Source organism: Schistocerca americana, chromosome 1, assembly GCF_021461395.2.
Source record: "Schistocerca americana isolate TAMUIC-IGC-003095 chromosome 1, iqSchAmer2.1, whole genome shotgun sequence".
Lineage (NCBI taxonomy): Eukaryota > Metazoa > Arthropoda > Insecta > Orthoptera > Acrididae > Schistocerca > Schistocerca americana.
The window spans coordinates 108,368,665-108,383,577 of NC_060119.1; positions in this window are offsets into that span (position 1 = coordinate 108,368,665).

Below are 14,913 nucleotides of genomic sequence, written 5' to 3' on the forward strand. Positions count from 1 at the left end.
GTGTATTTGTGTACTTCTGTCTTTATGTGTTTATCTGATAAGACTCATGTTGTAGAATTTTTCTAGTACTAAGATACATTCACTATGATGAGAAATACTGTTATCTTCAAATATAATTTGCATTAATAATATGTTATTTTCTTTGTAAAGATGTTTATAGACATTATTAATTCTGTTTTCGTTTCAATGCTCATGTGTGAAATCAATGTTTCGAAAACTATTCTCATTATTTTATTTATTTACTTATGTCATAATTCCTGTAACACTGATGTATATGTCTATTTCTATTCTTGTGTAAAGCCTGTTTTACTACAAATGTTATCTGTATTGTTATGTTCTTTAATGATGTATTTTGTACCTTTGTAATTGTATTCTCATGTTGTAAATTTATAATTGTATAGACACCAGTTCTTCAAATTAAGTTCCATTTCACTGCACACGTTTCTGTTGGTCATAGTATATGGACAATATGTGAGAAGTAGGGACTGTTAGTGTTTGCACGTGTGTTAATACTTCAGCAAGAGACTGGATAACAGCATTGCTGGTTCTAAGGACATTTCAAACAAATTTTTTGTGAGTGGACATGTGGTGGTTTATGGACTTGCTATATTCTCCGCAAGACTCTTCGATGGTGATTGTGAATCCGGAACAGTCGCAACACATGTCTGCTGGCCGTCTCTACAAGGACTACAGTGGGTCTACATCTTTGATGGCCCGCCAGTACCATTATTTCTACAAGGACTACAGTGGGTCTGCATGTTTGATGGCCCACCAATCCCATACTCTTTACCAAGACTATAGTGGGTCTGCTCTGTGATGACCTACCTACCAGTATTCTTAAAACTTCGACTGACTCTGCTGTGGGTCTGCTCTGTTGTGGCCCATTACCTGTCTGCATGTCAAGAGTCAGCTCTGTCTTTCCGTTGGAAGGACAACACTACTTCTTCAAGACTGCATGGAAATCCACTACTTCCGTGTGCATTGTCTTTTACTACTCAGACTTTGAAAAAAAAACTGCAATTTTACTGTGATGAATGATCAGGACTGTCTTTATGGACTGTGAGAAAATTTTAGCGTTTGACCAACATTGTATCAATAAGTGTGTGCATTTGATTTCTTCGTTATTGTAATTATGAAAAATTTTTTTCAAATCATTATTGGCCACTGCCCAAAACAATTTGTAAAATTTTTTGTGGGGAGCATGGGGGCTATGTAAGTAGGCTGCTTCTGTTTTCTTATTGGTAACGCCACGTAGCGCTCTGTATGACAATCACTGGCTGTGCTGTGTGCAGTCTGTGGCTAGTTTGCATTGTTGTCTGCCATTGTAGTGTTGGGCAGCGGCAGCTGGATGTGAACAGCGCGTAGCGTTGCGCAGTTGGAGGTGAGCCGCCAGCAATGGTGGATGTGGGGAGAGAAATGGCGGAGTTTTGAAATTTGTCATGAACTGCTATATATATTATGACTATTAAGGTAAATACATTGTTTGTTCTCTATTAAGATCTTTCATTTGCTAACTATGCCTATCAGTAGTTAGTGCCTTCCGTAGTTTGAATCTTTTATTTAGCTGGCAGTAGTGGCGCTCGCTGTATTGCAGTAGCTTGAGTAGCGAAGATTTTTGTGAGGTAAGTAATTTGTGAAAGGTATAGCTTAATGTTAGTCAGGGCCCATTCTTTTGTAGGGATTTTTGAAAGTCAGATTGCGTTGCGCTAAAAATATTGTGTGTCAGTTTAAGGACAGTCGTGTATAATTCTTCAAAAAGGGGACGTTTCAAACTGTAGCGTTAGGTGGCTCATCGCAGTGAAATAATATACGGTGGCGCACGAAAAACCGGCCCCGAGTACAGACTGCTTGCCAATTACGCAGGATTTGTTAACCGCTACGAGGAGAACAGATAAACATGTAATAATTAGGCAGCAAAGAAATAACAAATAAGCTAATGCAAACAACTTCGAAACAATAGATGAGTGGTAGGCGACAATGAGCAGTCTAGTACTCGAGGTCGATTTTTCGTGCCACTGAAACAACATTATAGAAGTTATCATATTCTGTTTACAAAATGTGACACCAGACACTCGATTATGGAACGCGGACTTCTTACGGTTGTAAATCGGTCTGCCTTCCATAACAAAGAACATGCTCTTTTACCTTGGATCAAAAATAGACGGAAAATGGCCACTCGTGTGTGCTGTGCCGACTTTTTTAGCATGTATAATAACAAAAAAACCTTGCCTTTTTACAAGTATTTCTTCTTCTGTTTATCGAAATAGCGAAATAAGTTGATACGCCGTTTTGTTGCCTGAAAAGATGTATGTATTAGATACCACGTAATTTTATGTAATTTACGTAATTATAATATAGTCTACATTTTAATTACCGGTCATGGACGCCGAATAGAATACGAAAAGAACCAGAAGTTCAGAGTTCTAAAAAGGTTTCAAACATCTAGAATTGGCGTGCGCAGCGAATGAAACGAACAACTCTACACTGAATTATGAGCAGTCGGCAGTGGCACTGCGACGAGTGGCCACTCGAAGAAGGACAAGTCCGGCCGAGCGAGACCGAGACAGACGGGAACGGGACCGAGGTTGGAACGAGACCGGCCGACATGCCGTTGCGGGAACGAGACAGACCGGTTCCCGTTCCGGGGAACTGTAAGTAGAAAGCCGCGACCGAAGTGAACTATGAAAGACCGTTCCTTAGAATTCGTTCATCGCTCGTTCCTTTCATCTTGATGAACCGTTCCTTTGGACCCGTTAGTTCGCGAACGACCCATCTCTACTACACATGTCAGAAATGTTTGTATGACGCACAGAAACACTGATTTGTACCACACTGTTCTGAATGCATTAAATTGAACAATCAAATAAATCTAGCCCAAATATGTTTGCGCTGTTTTCAGAATTGAGTTCACGAAAAGTTTGTCACTTCTTGGAAAGTTGCTGGCAAAGTACACACGCCAAGGGCTAGAATTTCTTGTCCTAGGCAGATAAAATAGAAGTAGGCTGCTGTAGCGATGGGCTACTGCTTCGGTCATGTGTCTTTATTTGTCATGGAAACAGAAGCACCTGTGTCCAAATGTAACGCAACTGTGTTTTGTCCCACTTTTAAGCGTATAAAAAGTTTGTTCGCTTGCCAACATATTGCAGCGGAAGATTTCCGCAGTGCAGAAATACTTGGTTCGGCTTGCGCCTGAGTGAGTGGTGTTGGCTGTATACTGTAAACACGGAATGACAGCGTGGTTGTTCTCGCCGCTCACTCGCTCGACTGCAGCTGGTGCCTTGCTTCGCGTGCTTGCCGTGTAAACACACTGACTGAATGTAGCCTTCACGACCGCACTGAAAGCAATAGGCATTATGAAAAGGACAATCTTTCCAATCATGCTTCGAAAAAGGCTGAGAACACGATTTTCTTCCACAGTTTGGTAACATGCACTGTATGCTACAAGATTGAAAGGTTTTACATTTAATTTTCTTACTGCTCTTACAGTTTGTTTGAGCTCCATGCTTAAGTGCTTGAATACTATTGTGTACATGAAACTGAGTACGCGATGCATCACGAACAAAAGAAACAAGCGGAGCCTCAAAATCAACCTCTGTTGAGTCCACAATTGTTTGAGATTCCACAATAGACATTACTGTTTTTAAATCACGCTCAGGCAGTGTTAGGATTACACCATATATGCGTACATAAGATACATTATGTGTAATGGCATCACGAAACATTACTTTATCATGGTTAATTCCACACGAACATTTAAAGTTGCATTGGCTGGTGGGACCTCTGAGTTCTACTGCCTGAGCAGGCTGCTGCTTCAGACGAAAAAATTTAAACCATGCTGCTCCTACATAGATTTGACTGTCATAATATTTGTCGAGCAATTTCACAAAATTGTTGCACATTATTTTCTCGGGAACGGTTTTGGCGCACGGTTTGACACAGCGCTTACACACCGTGGAACCAGCGTAGGCAGCCGGCCGCGGTGGTCTAGCGGTTCTAGGCGCTCAGTCCGGAACCGCGCGACTGCTACGGTCGCAGGTTCGAATCCTGCCTCGGGCATGGATGCGTGTGATGTCCTTAGGTTAGTTAGGTTTAAGTAGTTCTAAGTTCTAGGGGACTGATGACCACAGATGTTAAGTCACATAGTGCTCAGAGCCATTTGAACCAACCAACGTAGGCAAAATATAAGCATTGCGCTCCGTACCTTGAAACGTTACAATAAATTCTTTCGGTTTTTGATGGAATATTATGATCTCTGTAGAAAAACGTTAGATATGTTAAGGTTGATCTTGTTTTGCCATATTCTGGTATCTTTAGTTCTTAGCGTTGAATAGAGCTTAGGCAGAGGGAACTATGCCCGTTAATTTTTAATAATAACCATTCAAGTGAAGTAATCGTTGTACAAAATTATTGTTGTCCTGTGGTACCTTTTACTGTAGAGAAGGCGAAGTAGTTCAGCAGTTCTTCGAGGCTGCAAAAGGCGGTAAGTGAAAACAGATTAATTATTGGCTGGCTTGGATTGTGTCAAAATGGTTGTTTACGCGGTACGCGAAAAGTAAGCGGTGTTGCAGTCTTTGACTTCCTGATTTCACGGTCAAAACATAAAAGCAATGCAAGTTTTCTCCAGGTCATTTCATCAGAAAAGCCTTCTGCCTCCTGCATATCGATCTAAAGCGAGGCAGATATTTTTTTTCTAGACTGTAAAAATAACGATAATCATGAAATAAAGCACTAGGAAATAACCCGCTCGTACTTCTCTCGCCGCGCAGGATTAGCCGAGCGGTCTAAGGCGCTGCAGTCACGCACTGTGCTGCAGATCCCGGCGGAGGTTCGAGTCCTCCCTCGGGCATGGGTGTGTGAGTTTGTCCTTAGGATAATTTAGGTTAAGTAGTGTGTAAGCTTAGGGACTGATGACCTTAGCAGTTAAGTCTCATAAGATTTCACACACATTTGAACATTTCGCACTTCTCTCGCTAATGTAAATCTTTTTTGTGCGCTGCGACTAACGATTCCATTGAGAACCATCCTCAAATTACGATCGTATCTGATTTTCAAAATTATTAAATTAGTTTTCTCTCACTAAGCAGTCAACAATTTTTCTATCCCCGCTAGTAAACGCGCGTTACACGGAAGGAGATTTTACACTTGCGACCGTTTACACGAAGTAAATGTATACCTATTTATCACATTTATTATGTACATACCTACAAAGCAACAATGCTATTGTCACTTAAACGTTTGTTTGTTTCACGCTATATGCAACTGAGCGCATGACGTCCAGAAAACTACAGTAACAAGGAAATATTTTGCAATATTCTGAGACAGTGAAACCAGGACAAAAAAATCTTGAAAAAAGCCGAATCTGAAAATATTTTCACGACGGCAGCAAAACGACACGTCTGGTAAAGGACATCAGTACTCATTCGTAGTGGTCGTTAACGTTAAATGAGGGAATTCATTTGGTTTCTTACGTGACCTACTGTGTGCTATGCATAGAATTTATTTTTTCCTAGTATTTTCAAAATTTATTATTTTTGTAGTAATTTTTCATTGCGTAAATGTTACACATGTTGGGGGAAATATTCTGACAGTATCGCACAAACTCGCTTAGCGTGACGCAGTTGTTTTGCAAAGAAGTATTTTTCAGTAGCAGAGGTAAGTTAAAGCTAAGAGTCTTCTGTGAGCTGTTTACGCAGTGAACATAAGACGAACAAAGCAAAAAGTTAATTTCGGAAATTCATATCCGTTGTTACGCTTAAAACTAAGTTTGAAACAACAACTATGGAAAATTAAGAGGCAGAGAACACTTTAGATATTATATCCGAAACTATGTTGAAAACATTCAGGGTAACCACCAAATGATGCATCGCGACAGCCGGTGAGCAATACTAGTTCCGACGTCGCAAACCCTACACCTGACCCTTTTGTGCAACTGTATCAAAGGATAGAAGCTTTATGCGATCAAAAACTTCATGAAAACAATAAAAAACTTGATAACAAATTTCCAGAAAACAAAAACTTGACAACACTTCAGTAAGATCAGAGGCTTCGACTAACGCTGTTAGTAATTTCACTCAGATGCAACACGCTATGAAAACTGACGTTGCGAATCACGTCGCTGAAGTGATATGCGGCGACTTAGAAGGAGTAACTAATGACATTTCAACACTGAAAAGCACAGTAAAAGCCATGCCTGGACAGCTTAAAAAGCTGACAACTAATTTTGATACAGTGCGGTTAGAAAACACAACACTATAGTCCATAGTTCAACAGGTAGTCGAACAAGTAGATGACACAGCAACAAAACATGAAAAACAAGTTGATGATTTCTTACAAGAGAAAGAGGCTTTAATGATAATGGGCTAGAGACAGAGCTACAGAAGACTGTTGAGCAGACGATACCGATGTGTGCCTAGCGCAGAATACATCAATATTAGAGATACAAACTGAGTTACGTCAGATATAAAGAACACTTATACAGGATCTACCTACATGGACTGATCATGTGCAAACACAAATAGGAACACACTGGAGAAATTAGAATAAAAATGTAATAACATCAAGAAGCTATACAGGTAAGAGTAATGCTGAAAGCTATAGTCCAGTTTCTCGTGCAAATGTATGTGCACATGGAACAGTAGCTAGCGCAAATATGTTACCACAAAACACAGTTACTTAGAAGCTTGGTCTGAACTGCAAAAGATCCAGTATTTATTAGGTTTCATACAAGGTGAAGCTGTGCTTTGGGCATTCGAGACCGTAGAAAGCTGTCACTCATTAGCACAATTTGAAAATGCATTTATTGCGTAATATTGGTCGCGCTGTGTGCAGGAAAAATGAAGAAAACCAGTATTTAGTCTAGAGCCATACAACATTAGGCAGGGATCGTCAAGAAAATATTTCGAAAAGTACGTAAATAAGACCGTAATATAACGTGGCGAGAATGATTCTGTGTGCTGAAATCTGGGATGTGCATCGTTCCTTGACACAATAAAAACAGAATACCGCGTCATATTACGGATATCCTCCACCAAATAAATAATATGTATCTTCTGTAATCTGGGGTGCTGCTAAATAATGCTGCCATAGGTTCTTCTTGATCTTACTGCTTCGCCACACGGGAATCGTGCAATGGTAGAAATAAGCTCCAGGAATTTGTGTTCACAAAGAGTTTTATTTCGCACGCAAGATGTATGGCAGCAAACTACAGACTAACCTATGGCTGCGTACAAATCGCATCTATTTATATGATTTTAAACAATTACTGACACTGAAACTTCATGGCACATTAAAACTGTGTGACGGACCGAGACTCGAACTCGGGACCTTTGCCTTTCGTGGGCAAGGTAGAGCACTTGCCCGCGAAAGGCAAAGGTCCCGAGCTCGAGTCTTGGTCCGGAACACAGTTTTAATCTGCCTAGAAGTTTCATATCAGCGCACACTCCGCTGCAGAGTGAAAATCTCATTGTGGAATTACTGACATTGTTACATATTACATTTTTAGATTAATACAATTAAAAATTTTACATACATCTACCAAAATTGCATATATTAGTAAATTTACATGAATTAAAAGTGAATGATTTCGTACAAAGGCAGGAAAGAATCTGTTTCTATTAAGACTATAAATATCGTGTTTTATCATTGCAACGATATATTTCGTTAATTTGCATATGTCATTTTACTTACATAAAGGATATTAAAGGATAATCACCCCATCATTTTCAGGTGACCAGAGCGATTAGTTTTATTGAATGGAAGGCCGAGATTCGATTATGAGTAAAATTACGAGTAAAGGTTTACATATCTATATAGGAGTAATTACAATTCCATTGATTCCAATTAAAACATGAGTATGCTGTCTGAAAAATTATCATGTCATATATCTATTAGGGCTACAATTTGTTTTCAGCTTGAATGCATAAAAATAGCTGTCTTTCGATGACTAGAAATGTCGGAACTTTAATTGTTAATTACTCCACAATTACGGTAGCTTAATTATTCCTACCATGTGCCTGAAGTTTGTATAATGTACAAATTGTGATTTTACATCAGCTTTTAATCCAACATGATTCCTTCACTATGCATATTGGTGGGGCCCAACGTAATCAATGTCAAAACAATAGCTTAAATTAGTGCAAATTACTAATTTCCTGCAAAAGAAAATCATCAGCGTATTCGAATCCAGATAACCAGAAAAGACAAAATCAAAGCAGCAGTTTAAATTGTCGTAAATTACTGATATTACACATATGCCGTCTTCGGGAGAGTGGGGATGCGACTTGAAAAGGATACATGATTCCAAAAGGTTGTGGTGTTGCAACTCGTTTATGGGATGAACCCTTGGCTGTTAGTGATGTTTTACACATTTTGAAAGGAAAACTTCCATTTCACATTAGAGAAAAAATTTTACAGGTCCCAGAAACTAATGTAGAATACTTTTGTCGTTCCTCGATTCTATTGATCTTATAAACGAAGATATGAAGACTAGCAGCCACAGTAATAACCAGATTGGGTACCGTAACGGCGGGGGTGGAGGAGTGGTTACGCCCACCCGGTCTCAGTATAACGGCAACAAACATGGGCGTATTTGTTGACACACAGTTCCTGACCGGGCCGGCAGCAGCTCTCCGAATCATAAAAGGAGAGATAGCAATGATGACAGATATCACGTTGGTTATTCGAACCACGGCAACTGGAATGATCAAAGCAATAGAAGTCGGTGGGGACCACAGCCAAATAGCCACCCGTAGTACAATACGAATAGAAAATTTCAGAATCCACAGTGGCAATACCATCAGGAAAACCAGCCATAATTTAATCAGGGGAGAAACACTTATCAGCAACCGAATCTCGCCTCGAATGCGAGTGGGGAGCCGCAATGGGGAAATCCAAATCGAGCGGTGAATATAAACGAAGTCACCGATAAAGCACTTTCGATGGCTACGAATACATCAAATTAAGCGTGTTTGAGCACATCGTTAACAGCATACCGTTGTGCAATACACCTTCAAAGGAGGAGTGGATTACACCAATTCCGCGTATGCCTAGGGAGGTGGTATCCCTTGAAGAACAGTTAAGGCAAGTATTAATAACTTTAACAGAAAGTACCAACGTGCGAGTGATCCATTACAGCAAGCAACTTTACAGGGTTAATCAATTCTCTGTTGGGGAAAAAGTACTGCTAAAGACCCACTGTGAACCGTCATTGTTACAAAAGATAAAACAAGAAATTGCAATTTATGTATACCGGTCCTTTTCGCATTGTACAAGTACCGCCCCATGGAAGGTATTTACTAACATACCCACAGAGCGGGAAGATAAAAGATTTGTACGCACATTGCGACCTGAAGAAGTACTTTCAGTACGAAAACGTACAGAAAACTAACAGTAGAGACGACGTTTGTGTAGATAACAATAAGACCCAAAAAATAGTAAGAAGGATTTAAGGCTGATCGGATCACAGATTTAAAGAACAAAATCACAATAACACAAACATATTGGTGCTATTCTATCTTTTACTTTCTACTTAAGTAAAACAAAAACTTACTAAAGTTACAAATGATGCTATTTTACAAAAAAGGAAACTGGGCTACGATACATTTGTGACTAGGAGATAAGAAGGGAGGAACTGTAATTGTCAGGAAAGATAGCGTATCCATCACTGTGAATTAGCTTAAGTAACAAGGGAATCCGAAGTCTATGGGCACGGACCCTCTGAAGGTATTGTAATATAGGTTGATCAAGATGAGTGCACCAAGAATGGGACAAAAAAATTGACCTCTTTAAAGGAATGGATTAGAGGAATGGACACAAGTAGGATTTTCTTTGTCTTTACATAAATATACGTAATGTGTGCGACTTTTAATGCTAATATTACTCTTGAAGCCAACAATGGCTAACTGTTCGGAGCATGTAGAAAAGTATGAATACTATTAACCACAGTAGTTTAATTTTACCTTGATTTTTAAGAAAATATATGAGTGCTCAGGTCTAAATTTTGGAACTAGCAGGACATACAGAAGAGTACAAGTACAACCACTTGAGAAGAACCAGCAAGAAACTGTTTTGCGGAGAGAGGCAGGACCCAAACGTTTATACACTTTTAGCATTGATAGGTACGATCCACGCAGCAACCTACAGAAGAAGAGTTACCTTTAGGTAAGTAAAAGACACAATGAAATGAACATAAAGCACAGACATAACTGACACAACCATATCAGTGGATACGGCGAACCTAGCAGGAAAATAATAATAAAGGCTACGCACTTAGACCTAAAGCAATCTCTGTGAAGATATTACTTACTAAGAAAGTATAAGGAAAGGAAAGTTAAATAATCTTCTCTATTCTAGACATGAAATTCTAATTCAAACCTCCCCTCCCCCCGACCACACACACACACACACACACACACACACACACACACACTCACACACACGCAGTAAACTTCCTTTAGAAACAGTAATTCACATCTCAAATTTGAGACGCTTCCGAGCGTTTGACGGTCTCCGAAATTCTGATACGAAAGTAACCAAACAATTAAGCAAAGCGCATTTACTATTAGTTACATGATTAGTAGGCTATATCTTTACAAGGCGTGCTTCGCAAGGTAGTCTTACGTAATCCGCTTTTGCTTACGCCATGGACAGTCGCGAGAGGGAGCAATACCTCAAATAATTGTATTGTAAATAGTAAGTTGTAAGTAAATACGTATGCGGCTGGTGATGTTCTCAGACAAGTAAGGATTGTGCTCACGAGCGAGGGCAGTATGAAGGCAGATTGTTACGTAGTTAAATTAAAAAAAAAAATGAGTAAACTGACTGACTATATTCAAGTAAGGCATATGTAGTGAAGTGAAAACTGTAGTTTAAGGAAGTATTGTTCGCGTTGTGGAGGGAAAGTGGTTCCGGGCTTGCAACGGCGGACAGTAAAGGTATCTAAATACATAACGGCACATGCAAATAAACATTACGCTGCGTTACTTGCCGGGATCTAGTAGTTAGGAAAGGACTGTCGACTTCTTCAAAAATCTTGCTGCTCTTCTCTGGGTGTGGGGGATCCCGATGCACGTAAAATCACGATGGAAGTAAGCACTCGGCACCCCATGCTCGTAATACATTTATGGTTATGAAATATGTCGCACCGCTCAACTGTGGTGTGCCAGGTCCGAATTTTTTTTTCAGAAGACGGACTTAAAAATTTCGGAAGATATAGGAAAATTTTCGGAAGTTAGTCTTTGCAAACGTATATTATCTGCCCGTAACTACGGGAATGAAAACAAAACAAACTCTTATAATCAATTTGATATTAATAGTTATTGATATTTGATGGCGAATATTCTTAAATGTGAGCTACAATGTACTGTCAGCATTTTCTTCTTAAATAAATACTTTAAAATAACAAAAATTGTGTGTACAAAGAATTGATATATTTTTCACTATCACAAAATTGTTGAATCAGGAATTATTAATGGATTATACCAATAGGATCCTTGGCAGAGGAATAACATAAATTATAAACTTCTTCATCCAGGAAGTAAACAGAATCAAATAGAGTTTCATACACAGTTCCTACAAACTTTTTTTCAACCGTCACTTCATATTGGTGTGCTAAACAGCAGAATTTTGTTTTCCTATCTCTTGACGTAGTTGCTTCAAACACCTCTTCATTTTCCAGCTCATTTTCAGCTTCCTCTTGCTCGTCTAACACTGAATCACTGTTCTGTTTGCTTACATAATTTTGATCAAGATTTGAGTCATCGTTGAAGCTGAAGTCACCCTCTACTTCATCAAGCATTGACTGTACACATACATCGAGTTTAGGATCGGATACTTTTATTTCATTACGAGGTGGAAATGACATTCAATCTAGGATAGAAGAAAATACTTAGCTAGAAAAATCTCATACTCGGTATGGTAGGGTCAGTCCGGCCCCAACTGAAAGAAATTGATGTACAGCCACAAAATATACAAGAATTAGGATAATAACTTTACTACAGAAATTGTTACAAAATGTGTATGTGTAAAAAACATGTCATTATAATAAATTAAAGTCCCGATCGATGGAAGGCGTCTGTGATTTTCCTCTGTTAGTCACCCTTGTAAGAATTACATCTGCAGTAGTTTCGCCGTCGATATGAAATGGCTTATTCAAACAATGATATGGTTTAGGTGCTAAAAATTGGTTTGTGTCGACCTGTATATCTACGCTATATGACACTCTCTTGTCACGACCGATTCACTCACTAGGCAGGAAGGGCTGTATGTACTAAACGCTATTACAAACGTCTCCTCATGAGATAAAAATGAGTACTTAAACAATTATTAAAAATAGTTGTAGTGTGCCTTAGTGGCTAAAATTTTTACAGTGCATATTTCTTTCGTTGTATTCTTCCCGCATAAAAAATTTCGGGATGGGTTAAGACATGTCGGATTGGACTATTCCCTTGTCAGACTTGCAGTACTAGTGTTATAAACATTAAAACTAAACAAAACAAAAAAGTCCAGCCCACATGACCCCACCAAACCAGTCAGGTGTTAATATAGCAAACAGCAACGTTGATAGAAAGTTATATTTTTTTACTCACGGATTTAGACTTCTTCTTCTTCCTCCGCACCATCCTTGCATATGTCATTAGTCATCAGACGTAGAAATTCCGTGCCGATAGGAAACTCATAACAGGGTATAAATCTTGCATTCCTTTTGGAATGTAAAAGTCGTGTTATCGTTTTAGTACTCTGGCTGTTTCTTATTTTGGTTCTCATTTTGTTTATTGCAGGAAACATACTTTCCACTATAGTCGACGAATGGGATAAGCACGACAGCGACATCATTATGGCTGATAACTTGGGGAATATAGGTGTTCCATTTCTCCATTTACGGACAGCATTCCAGAATTCAGCCGGATCTGTACTCTTCGATCCTACCTCTGTATTTTACAGTAGACTCCATTCAGTGTCATTTTCTTGACTGACATGTTTAATTAAACTTGGAAACTTTGATGTAAAACTGGCAACAGTCGGAATTCTCTTGTCCCTAACGTCAATTGAGTCAAGTGCCTCCATGTGTTTTAGAACATTATCACTGAAAGTAAACCGTTTGAAAATCTATTGAGCACACTCAGTAAAAAAGTCTAAGCATTGAAGATTAAAGTTCTTCAATTGGTCACAAGTCTTTATCAACGCTCAATGAAACCTTTGTTCCTAAATACAGTTCATCAAGAGATTTAAAATGAGTCGGATTTCGATACTGTACTACTTTCAAGGGGGTTGATTCCAGATAGTTTTCCTTCATGTTAGATTCTAACATCATTTTCAGGGTTGCCTCAAAGTCATGATACAGTGTGTGGGTTTGAGAAGACTGACTGCATCTGAAGATTAAGTGTGTTTAAGAGACGTAACATAAAATCCAAAAAAGTAAGAAGAGTTTTGTAATATCATCATTTAATTTCTGCAGAATTGTAACGGTTGTCGGAAGTCTGTCGTTAGCCACAGCATCGATAAGAAACAGTTTCAGAGATTCATATCGCTCAGGAAGCCTCGATACAACCATATATAAAGAGAGCCAGCGTGTATGGCTGGGATAAAAGAGCTTGTGCAGCTTCACTTTTGCAAAGTTCTAGAACTCTTTCACTTTACTAATACGTTTAGGGCTACACTGGAAATAATTATACACTTACCTCGCTAGGTCTTCTACGCCTGTAGGAACGCTTAAACAAGCGTAGGAACCGCATACCGCAAATGAATGGAAAATGCATTTCATATGAACAGCTCTGGAATATCTTGCTTAAACAAAGTGGATAAGGAATGACGAGCACCATCCGCTGCAAACCAATCATATTCTCTTTGGAAGGGATATTGGTGTCACAGAAGAACTTGACAGTCTCCTAATATAACGTATCACCAGCCAATGAGGCTAAATTTATTTGTCTTAAATGTGTCAATTAGTTTCACGAAATTTGCCTTGCCTGCAACACTATTTATGATTCCAGCTACTTTTGTTCTGCAGAAAGAATATGTTTCGCAAGTTGTGAATCAGGACACACTGCCTGGACGAGTTTCGGTAAATGTTCAATTACCGGAAGTGGTAATCGTGCTCTGCAACAAAACCAGCAGCAAGGCAAATTTCACTAACAGCAACTATGCCATGTAATCTTGAGTTCCCACTGTAACGTAGCAAATTTTTACGAGTTGTCATCTTGCACTGAAAGCTTAGCTTGTCGTGGAGCCGGGAGGAGTGCAGAGTTTGGTTCTCACGCTGGCAAAATTGACGCTGGCTACAGTGAAAGCAAGCTGTGTACTTGATTAACACTGCGTGCAAAACGTTACGCGTATTGTCTATGAATCTGAAGAAGTACTATTAAATATTAATCGACCTTTTTCATACTTAGTATTCCACATTCTATGTATAGCACAACCATACTGTTAAAATTTCAAAAAATAACTTCAATATTTTGGAGATATAAATTTTTACCTAAAACACACAACAATCGTGCTGGCATTGTGAAACTTGATTTAGGGACTGTAATGAGTTCCTCTATGGCATGTGTTAAAACTACAACCAAGATAATAGGATCATATAATCTAATTTTCTGAAATTTTCTTTAGTTTAATTATCAGAGATTTGTGAAGTAATTAAAAGTTCTTTGGAAAAATATTATTTCATCGTGTTTTGGTGGTGTGTGTGTTTTGGAGAGACAAAGAGTGAATGTAGGACATACATAAAAGAGAGAATGTGATATTGTACTAAAGCTATTAAATGTACGTGGGGAAGTAGTTGAGCAATGGGGGAATTTGTGACGTATGTACGAGTGAGCTTCATTTTGTGAAAGGCAGCCAGAAGGGGCGTTGCGTATAAAATTTATTAGTAATTTATTTTGTGCAGAGGAATCGTATTTTACACTCCTGGAAATGGAA